This window comes from Macrobrachium rosenbergii, chromosome 13 (assembly GCF_040412425.1).
Source record: "Macrobrachium rosenbergii isolate ZJJX-2024 chromosome 13, ASM4041242v1, whole genome shotgun sequence".
Taxonomy (NCBI): Eukaryota; Metazoa; Arthropoda; class Malacostraca; order Decapoda; family Palaemonidae; genus Macrobrachium; species Macrobrachium rosenbergii.
The window spans coordinates 1827201-1849721 of record NC_089753.1 but is presented as its reverse complement, the minus strand read 5'-3'; the positions used below and the strand labels follow the sequence as shown (position 1 = coordinate 1849721).

Sequence of the window (22521 nt, the reverse complement as noted above, 5' to 3'; positions counted from 1 at the left end):
GTGAGTCCAGATCCCATTGGATTCCTAACCATTGAAATCGAGCCTCCGGAACTAGGGGGGATTTCTTCCTGTTTATTTGAAAGCCTAGGAATTCCAGGAAGCTGATGACTATGGCTGTTGCTCTCCGACATGCCTTGGCGTTGGGTGCCCAAATTATCCAATCGTCTAGGTTGCGGCTAACATGATCCCCTGGGACCGTAGTTGCTGGACTACTGTTTCTGCCAGTTTGGTGAAGATTCTGGGCGCTATGTTGAGCCTGAATGGCATGACTCTGAACAAGTAAGCTTGTTTTCCTAGTCTGAACCCTAGGTAAGGAGAGAAATTTCTCTTAATCGGGACGTGATAATAGGCGTCTGAAAGATCTATAGAGGTGGTGACGGCTCCACGGGAAGTAGGGTCCGCACCTGCAGATTGTAAGCATGCAAAACTTGTCGCATTGAATGTATAAATTGAGACGAGACAAGTCTAGGATTACTCTTTGCTGACTGGAGCCTTTCTTCGGAACGCTGAACAGTCTGCCTTGAAATTTCAGGTGTCTCACTTTCTTTATTGCCCTCTTTTGAAGCAGGTCCTTTACGAAGTTCAGGAGGGCTTTGGATGGGGACTGATGGAATCTGACTGGCGGAGGAGGACCTCTGCTCCAGCTCCATCCCAGACCTTTGGAAACTATGCTGTGGGCCCACGGACTGAAGGTCCAATGGTCCCGAAAGAGATATAACCTCCCGCCTACCTGAGGAGACTCACTGGGCGGGAGAGGGCTTACCTCCTCTACTACCTCGGCCTCCTCTTCCTCATGAGAGGGAACGTGACGCAGACCTACCTCTGAAGGAGGCTCTGGCTCTGCTTCCCCTCGCATTCCTATTAAAGCCCCGAAATGCCCCCTGGCTTTCAAACGAAGCGTTGAAAGCCGGGGACGCCACGAAGGTTGGAGAAGCAATGGTATGCTGAGCCGGCTGCATCAGCACAAACTGTTGCTGAGGCTGGGCTTTCGAGGTTGAAGGCTGACCGACCTGGGAGACCGGTACAGCCTGTAGCATAGTTTTGGTTTGAGGTCTTTTGTACCTCCTGAACCTTTTCCCTGTCCTGGCTTGAGGTCCGGCGGACTCGGTGGCCTTCCTTTTGAAGGGGAGACCCCAGCGGGAGCAGAGGCTTTGATTTGCCCTGGTTGCCTCCGCCAGAACGTTGTTGACCTCTTCCTCCGGGAAATATATTAGAGCCCCAAATAGAACTCTTCATGAGCCAATTGGGTTTGTGTCTTATAGTGGCGTCCGCAAAGATGCGTTTCCGGCAAGCCATTCTCGCCACTATGAAATCGTACAGGTCTGCCTGGAATCCCGCCAACGGATTTGGTTACGACCTGGAAGAGAGGTTCTTCGGTGTAGGTCACAGCCGTTGCCTCCGTAAGAGTCAAGGAATGCAGGGAGCGACTCAACCTGCACCTGGCTTCAAATTCCACCTTTAAAAGAGCCTCCGGAATCTTGGGAAGCTGTTCACTGAAAAGGGATGAAGCGCACTCGGGGTCGAGTTTGCCCACCGTGAACGTGGCCGGAGCTCCCAGCCAAAATTCTGAATCTCCGGGGAAGACAAGAGAGGTGGGATCTGTCTCCCGGAGTTGAGGTAGTGGCTTACCCTCGATGCCTGCCTGACTAGTCAGCAGTGCTACCTTAGTCGTGCAGGGGGTAGGGATGGCATTACCTACCGAGAACATAGTGAAAGTCCCCTTGAAGGGGGTAAGTTTAGTGTTCTCAGACCCCACTCCGTGAGAGTGCGCATCAAGGTGGATTGGGCTTGGTCCCTAGGAAGATGACTGTCTCCTTCAGGACCTTGTCTGATCTGATCCAGGCTTCCTCTGTAAGCCTGGCGTAGCCCTGGGTAGGGAGGCACCAGGTCGGGTGGAAAGAACTCTAGTTCTTCCAACCGACGCGCACCAAGCCCTCGATAGTCAGAGTATCTTCATGCCGAGGAGCATGAAGAGCCAGACGCCATGGATTTCCCTTATCGAAGGGGGGAGGAAGACTGGAGGCATCCGGAACAGCGTAAAGTCTGTGCTGCTACTCCGGAGCGTATGAACCCGGAGAGCAAGCTCTCCTGGGTCCTCATTCTCTCCGCTAAAGACTTCACAGAATCTCCCGAAGTCTTTAAGCCCGAAGCGAGCTGGTAGGAAAGGTCATTGATCCTTGCTTCGACCTTCTTGTCGAACTTCTGCATGAGAAGTTCCGCGAAGGCCTCAGTGTTGAAGCTAGGCTGAGGGGGACTCGCCTTAACTGCCCTGGATCTCGACCCCTTGGCAGGGGGAGCAGCCATGCTGGTGGACGCCACTGGGCTAAGAGCCCGTGACGACCCCGAGGGAGCTGAAGGATTAGACTTTTGAGGCCTAGAGGACTTAGAAAAGTCCTTCTTTTTCAAGGTTTTCACCTTGGGGACAGTAGACCTCGACCTGTCCTCAAGGTAAGAAGATTTTTGGAAACCTTGAAAGGAAGAAGAAGAGGAAGAAGGAGAATCAAAAAGGGAAGGTAAACCCATCCCCCCTGCCTCACTTACCACCCTACCTTCCACCTGGTGGTCCGGATCGACGCTCATCGGCTCCAAGTTGATATTGATGGCCGCCACCTCTCCGCATAGGTTGTCTTCTTGGGAGGGTTGCGTCAGCTCCCGGATCCCCTCGATCAAGGGGGCGGCTACTTCCGCCGGAACTGCGGCTGAGATCCGGGCGCCGGGGTAGAGGAGATTACAAATCTCCTCTGACAAGATGTAAGGCTTCCCCGACGCGACGTTCCTCCCGAACCCGCCGACCCAGACCTTCAGGGTCGACAGCGAAGAGTCGCGGGTACTACGGTCAGACTGAAAGAAAAGAAAGGCTTACTGAAATATTCTCCAATCGCCTTATTTATCAATATAGGCAATAAAGTCAAAAGGAGAGTAAAGGTTAGCGGACTTGAAGCTTACCGACTCATCAATCACGTGCTCGTACAGAGTGTAGCACACCTCACAACCGTCTGGGTGCCAGACGATCAGGTCCCCAACGCGAACCGCGCAGCCGGAGTGAGAGCGGCACACTTCGTGGCCACAGGGTTGCTGGAGGACCGCCGTACACCCAGGCTCCTGACAGCGCACCATCTGTAAGCGGACAGATGATACATGAGTATCGCTAGTTAAGGCTCGCCGGAGCAGGTCCGACGGGGATAAGATACCTTAACCTAATAATGGGTGATGGAGCATGCTTACAGTCAATCCAAATCCCGCCGGAGATAAATCCGGCAGTATAAAATTAATATACAATACATGAGTAACATAAAGTTAAGGGCCGCCAGAGTATGTCCGGCGGTAACAGTACACCTTAACCTAGGAACATGCATCATATAACATATATATAATATAAATAAATAAACACACGCCGGAAAGAGTCCGGCAGTGGTATGGTAAAGATATGCTACGGAATGGTCAACTAATTATGTAAACAGGAGTACTTTAAGAGATACGCTGGTGTATGATACTCCTCCCTGATTGCCACGGAAACCTCGTTATCTCATACCTATGGTAGCGGCGGAGGAGGCGGAGAGGAGTCCTCAAATCTGGCTCAACTCTCAATGCCTGTGGCGGGAACCAGATAGTGGAAAGCGCCAACCGACCGAAAACCATACCCACCGGAGTGGTAACATGTACAAGAACAACGGGAGACCTGACTAACCCGGCGGAGAATGAACCTAGCGGAAGTCAAGATAGTGTCCCTGGACCTGTGTTCGATGCTCTAGCTAACACTGAGGGAAGCGAACAAACGAAACACTAGCAGAGTGGCGGAAACCGAAAGGCGGAGGGTAAACTCGACCACGAGTGTGCCTCCACCTTGTTCAGTGAACAGCTTCCCAAGATTCCGGAGGCGCTTCTGAAGGCAGAGTTTGAGGCTAAGTGCAGGTTGAGTCGCTCCCTGCATTCCATCACCATCGCAGAGGTAACAGCGTTAACTTACCCTGACGAACCTCTGTTCCAGGTCCTGACGAAATCATTATTAGCGTCATGCCAATCGGACCTTTATGACTTTGTGGTGGCGAGACAAAACTGCCGGAAGCATGTCTCCGCAGACGCCACTATCAGACATGAGCCCAGTAGACTCATGAAGAGTTCTGTCTGGGGACCTAACATCTTCCCTGAGGATGAGGTCAATAATGTTCTGGCGGAGGCAACCAGAGCAAATCAAAGTCTTCGCTCCCGCTGGGGTCTCCCTTTTAAAAGGAAGTCCGTCGAGACTTCCGAACCTCAACCCAGGGAAAGGAAGAGGTTCAGGAGATATAGGAAACCCCAGGCTCAAACTGTGCTTCAAGCTGTACCGGTCTCTCAGATCGGACAGCCTTCTACATCCAAAGCTCAGCCTCAGCAGCAGTTCGTACTGATGCAGCCGGCTCAGCAAGCCCCTGCTCCGCCAGCAGCCAGAAGCGTCCCCAGCCTTCAACGCCCGTTTGAAAGCCAAGGGGCGTTTCGAGGCTACAACAGGCATGCGAGGGGGAGTAGAGCCAGAGCCACCTACAGAGGTAGGACTGCAACCAGACCTCTCTCCCGTGGAAGAGGAGGCAGAGGAAGTAAGGCCTCTTCCAATCAATGAGTCTCCTCAGGTAGGCGGGAGGTTATATCTCTTCCGGGACCATTGGATCTTCAGTCCGTGGGCCCACAGCATAGTTTCAAAAGGTCTGGGATGGAGCTGGAGCAGAGGGCCTCCTCTGCCAGTCAGGTTCCATCAACCTCCATCCAATGACTTACTGGACTTTGTAAAAGACCTTCTTCAAAAGAAGGCAATAAAGAAAGTGAGACACATGAAATTTCAAGGCCGTCTGTTCAGTGTCCCAAAGAAAGACTCATTCCAGCAAAGAGTAATTCTAGACTTGTCTCGTCTCAACTTATACATTCAATGCGACAAGTTTCGTGATGCTTACAATCTCGCAGGTGCGGACCCTACTTCCCGTGGGGCCGTCACCACCTCTATAGATCTTTCAGACGATATTATCACGTCCCGATTGCGAGAAACTTCTCTCCTTACCTAGGGTTCAGACTAGGGAAACAAGCATACTCGTTCAGAGTCATGCCATTCGGGCTCAACATAGTGCCCAGAATTTTTACCAAACTGGCATAGACAGTAGTCCAACAGCTACGGGCCCAAGGGATTATGTTAGCCGCATACCTGGACGATTGGATAATTTGGGCATCCAACGCCAAGGAATGTCGAAAAGCAACATTCATAGTGATCAACTTCCTGGAATCCTTAGGATTCCAAATAAACAGGAAGAAATCCCGTCTAGTTCCGGAGGCTCTATTTCAGTGGTTAAGAATCCAATGGGACCTAAACACACACAAACTGTCACTTCCGCCAGCCAAAAGGAGGGAAATAGCCAAAGCTACCAGGCAGTTCCTCAAAAACAAAAGAGCCTCTCGTCGTACCCAGGAAAGAGTCCTGGGTTCTCTTCAGTTCGCATCAGTGACAGATTTGCTGCTAAAAGCCAAACTGAAGGATATAAACAGGGTATGGCGGAGATGAGCCAACAGCAGAAACAGGGACAAGATGTCTCTAATTCCGCCGGTGTTGAGAAAGAGGCTTCGACCATGGTCAGCAGTTAAGAGTTTGTCAAGGTCAGTGCCTCTCCAATTTCCCCCTCCATCATTAGTGATCCATACGGATGCTTCCCTAAGCGGATGGGGAGGATACTCCCAACACAAGAAAGTTCAAGGAACATGGTCGACTGTATTCCGCCAGTTCCATATCAACATTCTAGAGGCAATGGCAGTATTTCTAACACTAAAGAAACTACGTCCAACCAGACAGATCCATATCAGACTGGTACTGGACAATGCAGTAGTTGTACATTGCATAAACAGAGGGGGCTCTAAGTCGAGCCATATCAATCAGGTAATGATCGCAATTTTCTCTCTGGCAAGGAAACATCTTTGGCACCTGTCAGCTACCCATCTGGCAGGTGTTCGAAATGTCATTGCAGATTCACTATCCACAACAACTCCGCTGGAGTCGGAATGGTCCTTGGACAAGGCATCATTCGAGTGGATTTGTCTTCAGGTACTGGGTCTCCAGGTGGACTTGTTTGCCACAGAGAGCAACCACAAGCTTCCGTGTTATGTTGCTCCCAATCTAGACCCTCTAGCTCATTCCACGGATGCGATGTCAATCAACTGGAACAGGTGGCAAAGGATCTATCTGTTTCCACCAATAAACCTATTAATGAAAGTTTTACACAAACTCAGATCATTCAAAGGTCAAGTAGCACTTGTGGCACCCAACTGGCTGAAGAGCAATTGGTTTCCTCTTCTTCTAGAGTTGAAACTCCGGCGCAAACAAATCCCCAGTCCAAGATTGACACAAGTAGTACAAGCTCGGACTGTGTCAGCTTCCTCAAGAATTCTGAATGCCATAGCTTTATGGACTTCATGAAGTTTGCAGCTCAGAAGGACGCTAACATTGATCCTATTAATACACTGTTCATAGAATCAGACAAGAGGGAATCTACTCTCAGACAATATGACTCAGCAGTTAAAAAGTTAGCATTATTTCTGAGGGAATCTGAAGCTCAGGAAATGACCACGAACCTAGCAATCTCTTTCTTCAGATCATTATTTGAGAAAGGACTGGCCACTAGTACTATTACTACAGCAAAATCTGCCTTAAGAAAAATATTTTTACATGGCTTTAATATTAACCTTACAGACTTATATTTTTCGTCAATTCCTAAAGCATGCGCTCGTCTTAGACCAGCAACCCGTCCTCACATGGTTTCCTGGTTCTTAAATGACGTACTTAAATTGGCATCAGACACTGATAATGAATTATGTACATACTCGAGTCTGTTAAGGAAAACGTTATTTCTAGTAAGTCTAGCCTCAGGGGCTAGAATTTCTGAACTGTCTGCTCTCTCTAGAGAACCGAACCATGTTGATTTCCTCCCGTCAGGAGGAGTTCTGTTGTCTCCGGATCTCAAGTTTCTAGCAAAGAATGAGGATCCACAAAATAGATGGTCTCCTTGGAAGATTATTCCCCTTCCACAGGATCTGTCCTTATGTCCAGTTAACACTTTAAAAGCTTATTTAAATAGAACTTCTAATAGGAATTCAGGCCCTCTTTTTGTTAGGGAAAATGGAGGAACCATTTCCTTAAAGGCCATCAGGCAACAAATACTGTATTTCATAAAGCAGGCAAACCCGGATTCAGTACCTAGGGTACATGATATTCGGGCGGTGGCCACCTCAGCTAATTATTTTCATAATATGAATTTTGATGACCTTAAAAAGTATACGGGCTGGAAATCACCAACAGTGTTCAAACGCCACTATCTTAAGTCTCTAGAGGCTCTTAAATACCCCACAGTAGCTGCAGGAAGTATTGTCCCCCCAGCCCTAGACTAGTTTATGTAACCTTAGTTTATCCTATTGTTTATATTTCTCTCGCCTACCTGCCTCGTTTACTGGCCCTGCCTTCTAACCTTTAGGTCAGGCCTGCTTCACAGTCTGACTCCTGGCCGTTTCATGGATTTTCTGTTTGAATCTTTTGTTAGCCTTAAGTGTCTTGGTGTTAGTTATTTTATGATTTAGACTGTGTGCCTTATAATGTTAATTATGTCTTTAATATGAATGTTTTGGGTTATTAAAACACAGTAATTTTCTCAGTTTTATTTAGCTCCATTAAGGTAATTCTTAGAGGGTTCCACCAAGCTTTTGTATGGTTGATTCTCTGTCTCTATTTCACTGGGTGACATAGGTCGAGCCCAGAAAAGGGATTTTGACAAAGGAAAAATTTATTTCTGGGGGAAGACCTGTGTCACCCAGTGACCCATCCCTGTACTCCCTTTTTTCCCTCCCGAGTGGCATACCAAGCTTGGGGGGTGCTAACTTGGGATGAAGATGGCAGCCGGGGTGGTGGTTGGCTAGGTACAGGGGATGAGGTTTTGGAACGGCTCCTCCCTTTTCGGGGTTTTGAGATTGGAGAAATCTATAGGACGAAGATCTGTGGTAGTGGCAACCACTCACCCCTTGTGTATACCGACACCATCTAGTGGTGTTCGATCCAGGGGTCGTAACCCTGGCATTATGGTTAGCTTTTTCTCTGGTATATTTAGCAATATTTATACCTAGAAATCAGTGCTAATGGACTATTTCACTGGGTGACACAGGTCTTCCCTAAGAAATAGATTTTTCCTTTGTCAAAATCCCTTATATATATATATATATATATATATATATATATATATATATATATATATATATACTTATACACACACACACATATATATATATATAATATATATACATATATATATATATATATATATATATATATATATATATATATATAATATATATATATATATATATATATATATACATATATATATATTTGTTATAGGCAGTCATTTATGGCATTGATATCTTTGACACAGACATCATATATATATATATATATATATATATATATATATATATATATATATATATATATATATATATATATATATATTTATACATATATATATATTTATTATATATATAGTCATATATTATATATTGATTTATATATATATATATCAATTTATATATATATATATATATATATATATATATATATATATATATATATATATATATATATATATATATATATATATATATATATATATATATATATATATAATATATATATATATATATATATATATATATATATGAATGTCTTTTCCTGTAATACTACAGTGTAATATGAAAATAAGAAGGCCCATAAAACACTATTTAAACGTTGAAACCATATATTTCAGGGCACTTGTTTCTGTGCCCCTGTTCACTAGTAGAATATGGACAGGTGGAAAGTTACAATGGTATATATACAAAAACATGAAGGTGTGGCCTTGGGCCTCCGATGTTAAGGAGGTGGCGTTTCTTAAGAAGGAGAGATTGACCAAATTCCCTAGTGGTTTTGGCCTCATTAGCTCCGTTTGGCGATGGATCTGGCGGTCGGCGTTTCTTGGGTCATCTTCTTCAGAGGGTCTGAGGATTAAGGTGTCGATGGCGTCCGATTTCCAATGTCCTCCTGACAGGTTCATATTGTTGGTTTGATTGATGATAGCAGATTCCAGCATCTTTCTTTTATGCGGACAGCTACTCTTGAAAACCAACTCCCTTACTCAGTTAATGACATGCCCTGTATTTCTAATATGTAGGAAAATTCCCGAACTCTCGAAGCGTAACGTACTGATCTTTTGTGCTCTGTTATTCTTTGCGAGAAGCGATCTACCTGTCTCGCCTACATAGATGTCATGACACAATTACTACGGTATCTTGTAAACTCTGGCTTCTTCCCTTTTGTTATTTAAGTATCGTTAACGGCGAACTCCGATGGATTTGGGATAATGGAAAATGAAAGGATTATTAGAACTGAGTTGCTCGGTGGCCTTTTGGATGTTTTTCATCGTATGGAAGCTTTATTTTGTTGTTGAAATCTATTTGTCTGTTGTGAGTGGGACAAATAGATTTCAACAACAAAATAAAGCTTCCATAATGATGAAAACATCCAAAAGGCCACCGAGCAACTCAGTTCTAATAATCCTTTCATTTTCCATTATCCCAAATCCATCGGAGTTCGCTCGTTAACGATACTTAAATAACAAAAGGGAAGAAGCCGGAGTTTACAAGATACCGTGTAGTAATTGTCATGACATCTATGTAGGCGAGACAGGTAGATCGCTCGCAAAGAATAACAGAGCACAAAAAGATCAGTACGTTACGCTCGGAGAGTTCGGGAATTTTCCTACATATTAGAAATACAGGGCATGTCATTAACTGGGGGGGCGGAGTTGGTTTTCAAGAGTAGCTGTCCATACAAAAGAAAGATGCTGGAATCTGCTATCATCAATCAAACCAACAATATGAACCTGTCAGGAGGACATTGGAAATCGGACGCCATCGACACCTTAATCCTCAGACCCTCTTGAAGAAGATGACCCAAGAAACGCGACCGCCAGATCCATCGCCAAACGGGAGCTAATGAGGCCAAAACCACTAGGAATTTGGTCAATCTCCTCCTTCTTAAGAAACGCCACCTCCTTAACATCGGAGGCCCAAGGCCACACCTTCATGTTTTTGTATATATACCATTGTAACTTTCCACCTGTCCATATTCTACCAGTGAACAGGGGCACAGAAACAAGTGCTCGAAATATATGGTTTCAACGTTTAAATAGTGTTTTATGGGCCTTCTTATTTTTTATATATATATATATATATATATATATATATATATATATATATATATATATATATATATATATATATATATATATATATATATATATATACACATGCGTACACACATACATTTAAACAGTAAACTCCCATATTCGTGGGGGATGCGTACCACACCCCCCCACAAATAGCTAGAACCCAAGGAGAATACTGAGAACCCTTCTAAAAATGCTTATACAGGTATTATCCTACTTACGATGGGGTTAGGTTCCAAAAAACCCATCGTTTGTTGGAAAAATGTGTCTCCAATATAGCCTTGACTACACTAGGGTATTCAGTACCATGTATACATATATGGTAGCCTAGCATACACTGCAAAGTATATTCTGTACACATACAGTATAGTAATTATTAATATCAGCTAATTCTGGAGGTTCATGCAGATTGACTCAAGATAATTCAATATAAAGAAAAATTGAATATCAAAAAAGAATTAGCTTAACCTACACTATGGTATATCATATACAGGAAGTTCCTGGTTATTAGCGGGCTCGGTTATCGGTGATCTGGTTTTACGGCACTTGTCTAGTGACGAAAATCTCTGATTTCTGCTTATTGGAGCCGATATATACCTAACAGAGGTGCCAATCTCCAGTTGTCATCGCCGACAAGTGCCAAAAATTGCCAATTTTCAGTTACCTGAGATTTTAGTTTATCGTCACGCTGTCAGAACAGGACCCCCACTGATAACCGGGGACTGCCTGTACATATATGGTAGCCTAGCCTACATTATACTGTACGCTATATTCACATATTAATATCATATTATACAAACATCAACATAACAAATATGCATCTTTTCCATGGATCTTTTAAAATGTTATGCTTTACTTCACTGTATCCAATAATATTGTACATATTCTTATATTGCTTTTGTATTATAAATTGCGATCATAGCAATCAAGGTTTTGGTTTGGAAATCGATTTCACGGTAAGTTTATTTTGCAGTATTTAACTCAGTTCAGAGAACTTTTCTTGCTTCAAATTAGTGTAAATGAATCTTTTAGATACTTTATTTATATGGGGCAAGGTTATTTTTTGTTATACGAAGTGTTCTTAAGTTGAAATATAACTAAAATACATCTCGTAAAATTAATTTAGCCATTTTTTCATTAATAGATGACGTTGACTGTTTGGAGCTTTGTTTGTTTTGTTTAAAAAAAATCAAGATTCCATTCGCTATTTTCACATGATTTCATCATAATACGAGCTTTACGTATTTATCTTTTATTGGCATGAAAACAGCAGTAAGATGTGTTCTTTCATGCCCATTAGTTTTGATTGAAATACTTTCTCTCCAGTTTTATTTATGGTTCATCCATGTTGCCGATGCACAATAATTTATAGTCATTAGCAGCTTGAACATTGTTTTCTCAGCTTCAGTCACAACATGCAGCATAAATTTAGCAGTATATTTCCTTCGGGTCTTTTATTCATAGCGAATAAGGGTATACAGTAATACTTTGATCTTACACGATTCGAGTTGCGCGAATTCACACACACATGAACTTTTCACTGGAACCTAACTAATGGGCATACGCGATTTTTTCACGGACACGAAATTCTCGAGAAACCCTGCAGAAGTGGGTGTTTAATTTTTTAAGTAATTTACAAGTTTTCATGCTTTTATGTGTAAAATCTGTATGAAAAATGCATTTCATTCTTTTATGTGTAAAATCTGTATGAAAAATGCATTTCATGCTTCTATGTGTAAAATCTGTATGAAAAATGCATTTGATGTTTTAATGTGCAAGATCTCAATGAAAAATGCATTTCATGCTGTCATGTGTAAAATCTCTATGAAAAACGCATTTCATGCTTTCATGTGTACAATCTGTATCGAAAATGTATTATTTTTATTTTTGTACATGCATAAATATGATGCAATGGTAATTTCAGCACATTCACTTAGTGTACTTTTACAAGATGTGATACCCATTTGCAAAGTTACTGCACTTTTCAAAGATGATACCCCTGCAGAAAATGCTTGTTTAATGTTTGAAGTACATTTATAAGTTTTCATGCTTTTAATTGTAAAATCGATACGGAAAATTTATATTTATATTTCTGTACATAAATATCATACAAGTATTATGTCCATTTGCAAAGTCTTTGTCACAAGGACTTTACATGACCTTGAGATGAGGTTGTTCAGTCGCTCATTTGATAAAATGAATTCGTTAATGTAATATCAGAGATGTAACTAAGAGTTGTATAAGTGTCATTCTTTGAAAATTACTCTGTTCACCTCGGAGAAAAGTGCTGGTGCAATCTGTATGTGCATGTAATTACAGCACGTTCAGTTGGTGTACTTTTACAAGATGTGATACCCTGCATTTTTCAAAGATGATACCCCTGTAGAAAGTGTGTATAATTTTTAAGTTTTTGTGTTTTTAGGTGTAAAATCAGAATGGAAAATTTGTATTTATATATTTGCGCATAAATACGATACAAAAGCAGTACAGTTACTTTATTACAGTATCTCTCTCTCTCTCTCTCTCTCTCTCGTTCGTAGTTAGCGCTCAAACATACGTTTACAACTTATTATTCTCTGTACGTCATTACCTGTACAGTATATAATTTTAAATTGATTGAATTTTACCTGTACTGTACTACCTTCTACAAACATTATGTACATGTTTTTGATGTTTTATGGAATTGTACTTTTGTTGACTGTGACGTTTTGCCTAGTGACGCAAAGAAAACGGCTTTTACTCTAAGTGACAAAGAAAACGGCATCCCATGAATTAGGGGTAACATTAGTATACGTATGCAACTACTGTAAATGCGCTACTATGAAACTGTGCAGTACTCAATTTTTATGTCAGCCATTTACTGTATTCCTTTTTTAAGGGTAATAAGCTAAATTTCAAATAAAATTACACTAACTTTAGTTCATTTAAAAGTTAGCTTTTAAATGAGCATGATTAGGGTCATATTTAGTACTTAAACTCTGGAAATAAACATTTATTAGCATTTTTAAAGACCATGCCAAACTTGCGCGAAAATTCACCTTGCACGAGGGGCTCCAGAACCTAACCTCGCGTAATTTCGAGGTATGACTGTAATGTAAAAATATATTAGTCCTATTCTACTAAACGTCATTTGTAACATAACCAAGGTAATTGTTTACTTCCATACATTGGTTGAAATACAAGCAAAACGGCTGTTGTTATCCGATTCGGTGATAAGCAAAACAACAGTTTCTCGTTCTGTTGTTTATGGCTGTATGCATTTATGCAAGAGTATAATGTTTAACAATAGTTTTATCATTCTCTTTTACTTTTTTAACTAGAACCGTGAATACGGGGGCTTACTGTATACAGACAGTGCCTGGTTATCAACGGGGGTTCTGTTCTGAGGGTGTGATAACTGAAAATTGGCAATTTTTGGCACTGTTTCGGCGATTTTCGGGGCTGATTGGAGGTGATAAGAGGAAATTGGCAATTTTCGGCGCCAAAAAAATTACCAATTTTCGTCACTAGACAAGCACTGTAAAGCCGGATCAATGTTAACCGAGCCCACCGTTAACCAGGGACTGCCTGATATACATACAGGCAGTCCCTGGTTATCGGCAGGGGTTCCATTCCTGACAGCGTGAACTGAAAATCGGCGATAATAGCGCCACTCCCTGGATATTGGCGCCGATAACTGGGGATAGGCGCCGCTGTTAAGTGGGGATCAGCGCCAATAACAGGGGGGTCGGCACCAATAACTGGGGATCAGCACCAATAACTGGAGATTGGCACATATTGGTGCCAAAAATCTAGTTGTCCTCATTAGACAAACACCATAAAACTGGATCGCCAATAACCAAGACCACTGATAACTGGGGACTGCCTGTATATATATATATATATATATATATATATATATATATATATATATATATATATATATATATATATATATATATATATATATATATATATATATTATATTTATATATATATAATAAGTCCTCACATGAAAATAAAAGGAATTGGTACCAAGACTTTCAACTTTTATTCCAAAGTCATCTTCAGGGTACTGAACAGAGTTGAGAGAATAACATATACAAGAAAGCAATATGGGTCACAGATAACAATAAAATATCAACAAGCTATTTGAGTATGTAAACAACATTCTTCAAAAAACAAAAAACATACTTAGTGGAAATATGTAATTACTACAAATACCATTACAAAACTGTTTGTAAAAAAATCTAACAGCTTGTTTTACTCTTGCATCCTTAAAAATAAAGCTTTTTAACAATTCGTCCATCTTAAAAAGACCTTCGCTCAAATTCATATTACTGAAAGAACTAATGAGGCATCCTTCGACCAACAATCTGTCATGCAACGAGGAACTCTTAAAAACAACTGCAGCTGAATTCCAATCTATTGGGTGTTCAAAGTCTCTTACGTGACAAAAAATGGCACTTGAGCTGGTTGCAACCCGTACATTATATTTATGCTGTATGACTCTCTTACTTAGTGATGAAGAGTTAGAGGAATTTATTTCTGGTGATAGAAATTCATTTCTCGCTATAATGTGGTTCGGATTCCACAATAAGCTGTAGGTCCCGTTGCTAAGTAACCAATTGGTTCTTAGCCACGTAAAATAAGTCTAATCCTTCGGGCCAGCCCTAGGAGAGCTGTTAATCAGCTCAGTGGTCTGGTAAAACTAAGCTATACTTACTTTTACTTAGTTCCTTAACAGATTGTCCAATATAAGGTAAATTACAAGTTGAGCAATCAATTTTGTACACCCCTCCTGCTGGCATTTCTGGTTTGTTACAAAACAACAAATTCTTGATAGAGGAAGTATTACTAAAAACAACATTTATTTTCAGACATTTCAGGCTACGTACAATCAATAAAAATTCACATCAGTATGGCAAAACTAAAACATTTTCAATGTCATAATTACTTGACCTTTCATGACCATAAAATGTTTTTTTGGCACTTTGGAGGCAGCCATCGATAAAATTCGAAGGATAACATAATTTCCTGCAATTGCATAGATGTTCTGAATTTCCTCTGCTAAAAATTCAGGATCACAAATTCTGTATGCTCTTAAAAACATCCCTGAGAAGATAAAACCAAAAGCGAACAGCCTGGATCATGAATAAATCAGCGGTACTCTTTTACCTGCTCGTTTTTTTGCACCTCTTAAATGTACGTTTAATTTTTTTAAGTAATTTTTATGTTTTCAAGCTTTTATGTGTAAATTAAATAACATTAAATTAAATAATAAAAGTCTCTCTCTCTCTCTCTCTCTCTCTCTCTCTCTCTCTCTCTCTCTCTCTCTCTCTCTCTCTCTCTCTCTCTCTCTCTCTCTCTCTCTCTCTCTCTCTCTCTCACTGAGAAAAAATTCACAAACTGGTGAAAGTTCCCATGGAAAAGAGAAAGATATGTTCCACAAAAATCTGCGGCAAAATGGAGTGAGGAAAAGTGAAGCGTGAAAAAGCGTGGTAGCACTGTGTGTGTGTGTGTGTATATACAGTAGAACTTCGGTCCTCGACGCTAATTTGTTCCAGAAGAAGTGTCGAGATTCGATTTTGTCGAATTCTGAGTTAATTTCTCCCATAAGAAATAACTGAAAATGGATTAATCTATTCCTGACCACCAGTCATTACCCCAACCTTGCCTTTTTATACAAAACTTCACACAAATTACAATTAAATGAGTTCAGAGTTGAATAACTTACCGTATCAGAAGCACTTTTTACATTTTTAAATGCTTACTGTATCAAAAAACCGAGTGCCATAGGCTAGGCTAGGTAGCCTATAGGCACTATCAGAATGTACCGCAACAGGTACACATGAAAACTGTTGTTAATAATGATAACATTGAAAAACAAGCCAGATTATAACATTAAATTAATAATACAGTATTTATAAACCGAATTACTGTATATCTGTTATCATAAAATTAAGAAAAATTTCCTAAATTACGTCGGAACTCGGCAGCTTGTGACAGATATAAACAAACCACAGCGCCGCCCTGGTGGTATATCGCGGTACTAATTATATAAACATTCAATGTTTATGGGAAATTTCGTACAGAGTCTACTGGAATAGTGTACAAAATCACTGTAAAACATCTTTCAGTAAATATATACTGAAAGATGTTTTACAGTGATTACTGAAAGATGTTTTACAGTGATTTTGTACACTATTCCTGTAGACTCTGTATGAAATCTACCATAAGTATTGAATGTTTATGTAATTAGTACCGCGATACACCACCAGGGCAGCACTGTGGTTTGTTTATATCTACCACAAGCTGCCGAGTTCCGACGTAATTTAGGAAATTTTTCTTAATTTTATGATAATAGACATACAGTAATTCGGCTTATAAATACTGTATTATTATTTAATGTGATAATCTGGCTTATTTTTCAACAGCAGCAGCAGCAGCAGCATGTGGACTTTAAATGCTTTTAAATAAGCATGGGAAGAACGCCACCAACAACGCCAACTAGCGGCAGCCGCCCGAAACTCTTTTTTCTACAAACATCATATGATTCATCGGGTCGGATTCCGGTTTGTTGTTTGAGCTCCGACGCAAAATTTACTTAACATTTTGTGTTGAAATCCGATTATGTCGAGTTCTAGTACAGTCGAGGACCGAGGTTCTACTGTATATATATATATATATATATATATATATATATATATATATATATATATATATATATATATATATATATATATATGTATGTATGTATGTATATGAATATAAATGTACTCTATATTATATAAACATATAATAATATGTATGTATAAATATGTATAAATATATATATATATATATATATATATATATATATATATATATATATATATATATATATATATGTATGTATTATGGTCACTTTTCAGTGTGACTACCAGGTTCTTAAACCATACATCATATTGAGACTGGAATGGACTGGTGGTCCGCAACAACCAAAGGAGGTGTAAAAGAAAATAGTCATTGTAGCATTAAACCTAATTTATTCTTTACATATTTACAACTTTGAGGCAGGTTCTGAAATGAAGAGCGACTTCACAAAACAATGTACATTAGAGTACACTTCAGTATTAAAATAATTACCAAAATCAATATTATATGCTAAATAAACAATACTCAATATTAATACCTTCAATATAATAAGCCACATTAGTGAAGTACAGTAATCTTATTTAACAAATTAACAGCAGCAGTCAACAATAGGGCAATACAATGAGGCAATAACCAAAACAGGGCATTAAGGCATAATAACAACAGTAACACTCAAAAATAATAAGAGACATACTCACTCAATATAACTTACTCGTGCCATTCAACATACACAAATCATTTGAGCCTCTTGCTTAACACAATGACATACTTAAAACCCTCCAATAATTATTACTCTTGCCCTTCAAAATAAAAGCAATAACAATTGTCAGTGTACTACAACTCATCCAGAATAATAAACTGCCTTTCGTTGGAGTAACAGCGAAAGATCCACAAGGACGACCACCACACATCGACGAGCAATCTCCGATCCTCCATCACCGGACGACCTCGACCAAGACGGTGCGACAGCAATAATGCTGCCAACAAAGAATTCATTCTTCCACACTGGCGACTATGGTTTAGTCAGCCCTCGACCTTCGGAACTTATCCCGCTGTACTCCTCAGCAACTAAGCCAGCAACCAACACATGCCGCTTGAAGACCATCTCCAACTCCAAGATGATACTCCGAAACCAACTGCTGCTACATCCTCAACCAAAAGCTGTTGAGAACCGGTCGCTCTTCCTTCCAAAGCCTGTCTGACTTGCAGGGAAAATGATAAGGCAAACGTAACCTCATCTCTACATGTCCAACATGAGAGGTCAGCCAAACCCCCGAAACAATGCTGTTATGAAGAAACAATCCAACAACTGGACGAGCGTGACAGTATATATATGAATGTGTCTATGTGGATATGAGTATACATGTTTATGTATATATACAGGCAGTCCCCAGTTAACCCATTAATGCCGACTGGACGTATTTTACGTCGACAAAAGTTGTCTGTCGGGTGCCAAGTGGACGTAAAATATGTCGACGACAAAAAGTATTTTAAAATATTTGCAGAAAAATACTTATAGGCCTCGTTTGCGAAAAATTTTAAATCACGCCTTGAGGGATGCTGGGAGTTCACAGATCATGCTGTTGTTTTGTTTACAAGGGTAACCCAGCTGCGCATGCGCGAATTTCTTTCTTATCCCAAAAGAAAGTATTAGCTAACTCTGCTGAAAATCTCAGAAATTCTTTAGTCACTTTGTCGTAATTTTTGCACTGTTTTCTATTAGCCTGTACATAACATTTTATATATGAAAATGTGCACAATTTCGTGTAGAATACAACAGAAAATAACTCATGGTTGTAGCTTTTATCAATTTTGACATATTTTCATATAAATCACGATAAGTGCCAAAATTTCAACCTTCGGTCAACTTTGACTCGACCGAAACAGTCGAAAAATGCAATTGTATGCTAAAACTCTTACATTCGAGTAATATTCAATCATTTACCTTCATTTTGCAACAAATTGGAAGTCTCTAGTGCAATATTTCGATTTATGGTGAATTTTTTAAAAAAACTTTTTCCTTACATCCGTGCTAACTCTGCTGAAAATCTCAGAAATTCTTTAGTCACTTTGTTGTAATTTTTGCACTGTTTTGTATTAGCCGTTACTTAAAGTTTTATATATGAAAATGTGCACAATTTCATGTAGAATACAACAAAGAATAACTCATGGTTGTAGCTCTATCAATTTTGACATATTTTCATATAGATCACGATAAGTGCCAAAATTTCAACCTTCAGTCAACTTTGACTCGATCGAAATGGTCGAAAATTGCAATTGTAAGCTAAAACTCTTACATTTTAGTAATATTCAATCATTTAGCTTTATTTTGCAACAAACGAGAAGTCTCTAGCACAATATTTCGGTTTATGGTGAATTTTTGAAAAAAAAACTTTTTCCTTACATCCGCGCTAACTCTGCTGAAAATCTTGTAAGAGCCTGACGCTGTCTCTTCCAAACACGTGTGTGTTCGTGTGTTCGTTGTCCATCGGAGTGGACAAGACAACAAGAGCATCTCGTTTTCTTTCTCTAAAGGAACGCGATTTCAACCATACAATATTTCCGTCTGTTCTCCCTAATCATTGTTGTCTTGATGTATGTACAATCACCACTACTTGCATTGCCATGCAAGCATTCTAATCATGTACTCATAATGTTCCAACGAATCATCTGTATCAAACTGTGTGTATGTTTCTGTTTGTGAAGATGCCAAACGTCTCGCCACTCCGATGGACGACGAACACACGTTTGGAAGAGACGGCATCAGGCTCTTACAATCTCAGAAATACTTTAGTCACTTTGTCGTAATTTTTGCACAGTTTTATATTAGCCGTTGCATCAAGGTTTATATATGAAAATGTGTGCAATTTCATGTAGAATACAACAAAAAATAATGCATGGTTGTAGCTTTTATCAATTTTGACATATTTTCATATAAATCACGATAAGTGCCAAAATTTCAACCTTCGGTCAATTTGACTCGACCAAAATGGTCGAAAAATGCAATTGTATGCTAAATCTCTTACATTTTAGTAATATTCAATCATTTACCTTCATTTTGCAACAAACGAGAAGTCTCTAGAACAATATTTCGATTTATGGTGAATTTTTGAAAAAACTTTTTCCTTACATCCGCACACGCTAACTCTGCTGAAAATCTCAGAAATTCTTTAGTCACCTTGTCGTAATTTTTGCAACGTTTTATATTAGTCGTTACATAAAGTTTCATATATGAAAATGTGCGCAATTTCATGTAGAATACAACATAAAATAATTCATGGCTGTAGCTTTTATCAGTTTTGAAATATATTCATATAAATCACGATAAGTGCCAAAATTTCAACCTTCGGTCAACTTTGACTCCGCCGAAATGGTCGAAAAATGCAATTGTAAGCTAAAACTCTTACATTCTAGTAATGTTCAATCATTTACCTTCATTTTGCAACAAACGAGAAGTCTCTAGCAAAGTATTTCGATTTATGGTGAATTTTTGAAAAAAACTTTTTCCTTACCTCCGCGCACGCTAACTCTGCCGAAAATCTCTGCATTTCTTTAGTCTTTTTGTTGTAATTTTTGCTCCGTTTTTTATTAGCCGTTACATTAGGTTTTATATATGAAAATGTGTGCAATTTCATGTAGAATACAACAAAAAATAACCCATGGTTGTAGCTTTTATCAGTTTTGAAATATTTTCATATAAATCATGATAAGTGCCAAAATTTCAACCTTCGGTCAACTTTGACTCGACCGAAATTGTCGAAAAATGCAATTGTAAGCTAAAACTCTTACATTCTAGTAATATTCAATCAGTTACCTTCATTTTGCAAAAGGCGGAAAGTCTCTAGCACAATATTTCAATTTATGGTGAATTTTTGAAAAAACTTCTTTTTACGTCCACGCGTTACAAATTCATGCATCATTTTGTAATAATATTTTCTCTGTATTGCTTTGATCGTTTTACAATTTGTTATATACCAAAATCATCGCAATTTAGTGTATAATACAACGAAAAAAAATAGCTCATTAGCTTTAACCGTTTTGCTCACAGCACGGTTTGTATACAATTATATGAAATTTTTTTTCGCGCTGTCATATATTCCAATATTTATATATGATAATATTTTTTTCATTTCTGATGGTTGCATACTAAACTTCAGGCAATGAGAAAAAAAGGAGCCAAAAATGAACTCTTAATCTTAAAAACTAAGCGTGCTGTGATTTTTTGAAAAAACTTTCTTTCTGCTTCGGCGCTAACTCCCAAACCCCGCCGGCATACGGCAGACACTTTTGTAAATAGAGGCTCGGCGTTTAAGGGTTAATGGTGGAGGTTCCATTCCTGGCTGAGCGCTGGTAACTGAAAATCATCATTAACTGGAAAATCACAATAGTTATGGTAATAAATGGTGTTTATGATGCCGTAAGCACCAGTAAACTGCTTAATGGTGCCAGTAACTGGTTATTGGTGATGATAAACCGCTTACTAATGCCAGTAAATCACTTACCGATCCCAATAAGCTGCTTACTTTGCCAAAAATCTGGTTAACAACGTCATTCGCCAATCGTCGTAAAACCGAAACACCATTAACCAATGCTGCCGGTAACTGGGGACTGCTTGTATATGTATGCATATATATGCATATATATAAATACATATATGAAATAATGATGATGATAATAGGTATATATATAAATGTTAATCCTGAAGGGACATTGTAGCTTGATGAGGCATCAGAGTTTTTAACCTCACATTGATAGACCCATTTGCAAAGCTAAAGTCTACTTCTGTTCAGGAAGGGCCTTTTCAGCCAGTCTTACTTGAGAAGATCCCATCAAATCTCCACATGCTTCATCTGACCTTGTGGCGATTATTAGCTGTCTGTTACAAGCTAGAGGCTTTTCTGTAGTGGCCAGAGAAGCAATCCTTAAGTTTAGATGACCTTCCACTGTGAGTGTGTATCAATAACCGTGGTCCATTTATTGATCTTGCTGCTTGTTCAGAGGGATATCCAGCGGCTATACTACTATAGGTATCCTGATTAAGTTTTGCTGGTATCTCAGATACACAAAGCAATTTTCAATTCTGCATCATCCTAACTGGAATATTGCTCACAGTTTGGATTTAAAAGAGGTTTTCAATCTTGAAAGCTGGAAATTTCATATCTTCCTGACATGGTTTATGATAAAATTTGGTTGTAGTTCTTAAGGATTTCACATTACTTCAGTTTGAGCCTTTAGATAAGTTATCAGTTAAGAACTTGGAAGACACTTTTTCTTTTAGCTCTTGCTACAGCAGAATGTATTAGTGAGCCTCAGGCCCTTTCAGTATGTGTGCTTTGTTCAAGTGGAAACGCCTCTTTTCTTTCATTGCTTAAAGAAAGGATGTAGCAGTGAAAGCCATTCCCAGACTTGTGGCAGTGCTTAATTCACTGCTTTGGTAGGCAGTGAAGAAGTGGCTTGGTCATATCCAGTTAGATCTCATAAGGGTTTACTTGGGCAGACTTGACCTTTAAGGGGAATAGTTAAGAATTTGTACTGTGGTGTTAATCATGTCTTTTTTATTTCCTTTAAAACCTTTTGCTGGAGAGGGTTGTCAGCACAGCTCAGTGGAGATGTAACTCTGGTTTTGCCACACTTTATTTGTGAAACT

The 22521-nt window shown here is 39.6% G+C and overlaps 1 protein-coding gene across 3 annotated transcripts in view; it reads left to right on the top strand.

The window, feature by feature from the left end:
* The window catches only part of LOC136844856 (E3 SUMO-protein ligase NSE2-like), a 297320-nt gene that overhangs the window by 125921 nt on the left and 148878 nt on the right, over positions 1–22521 (top strand). The window lies entirely within an intron of this gene.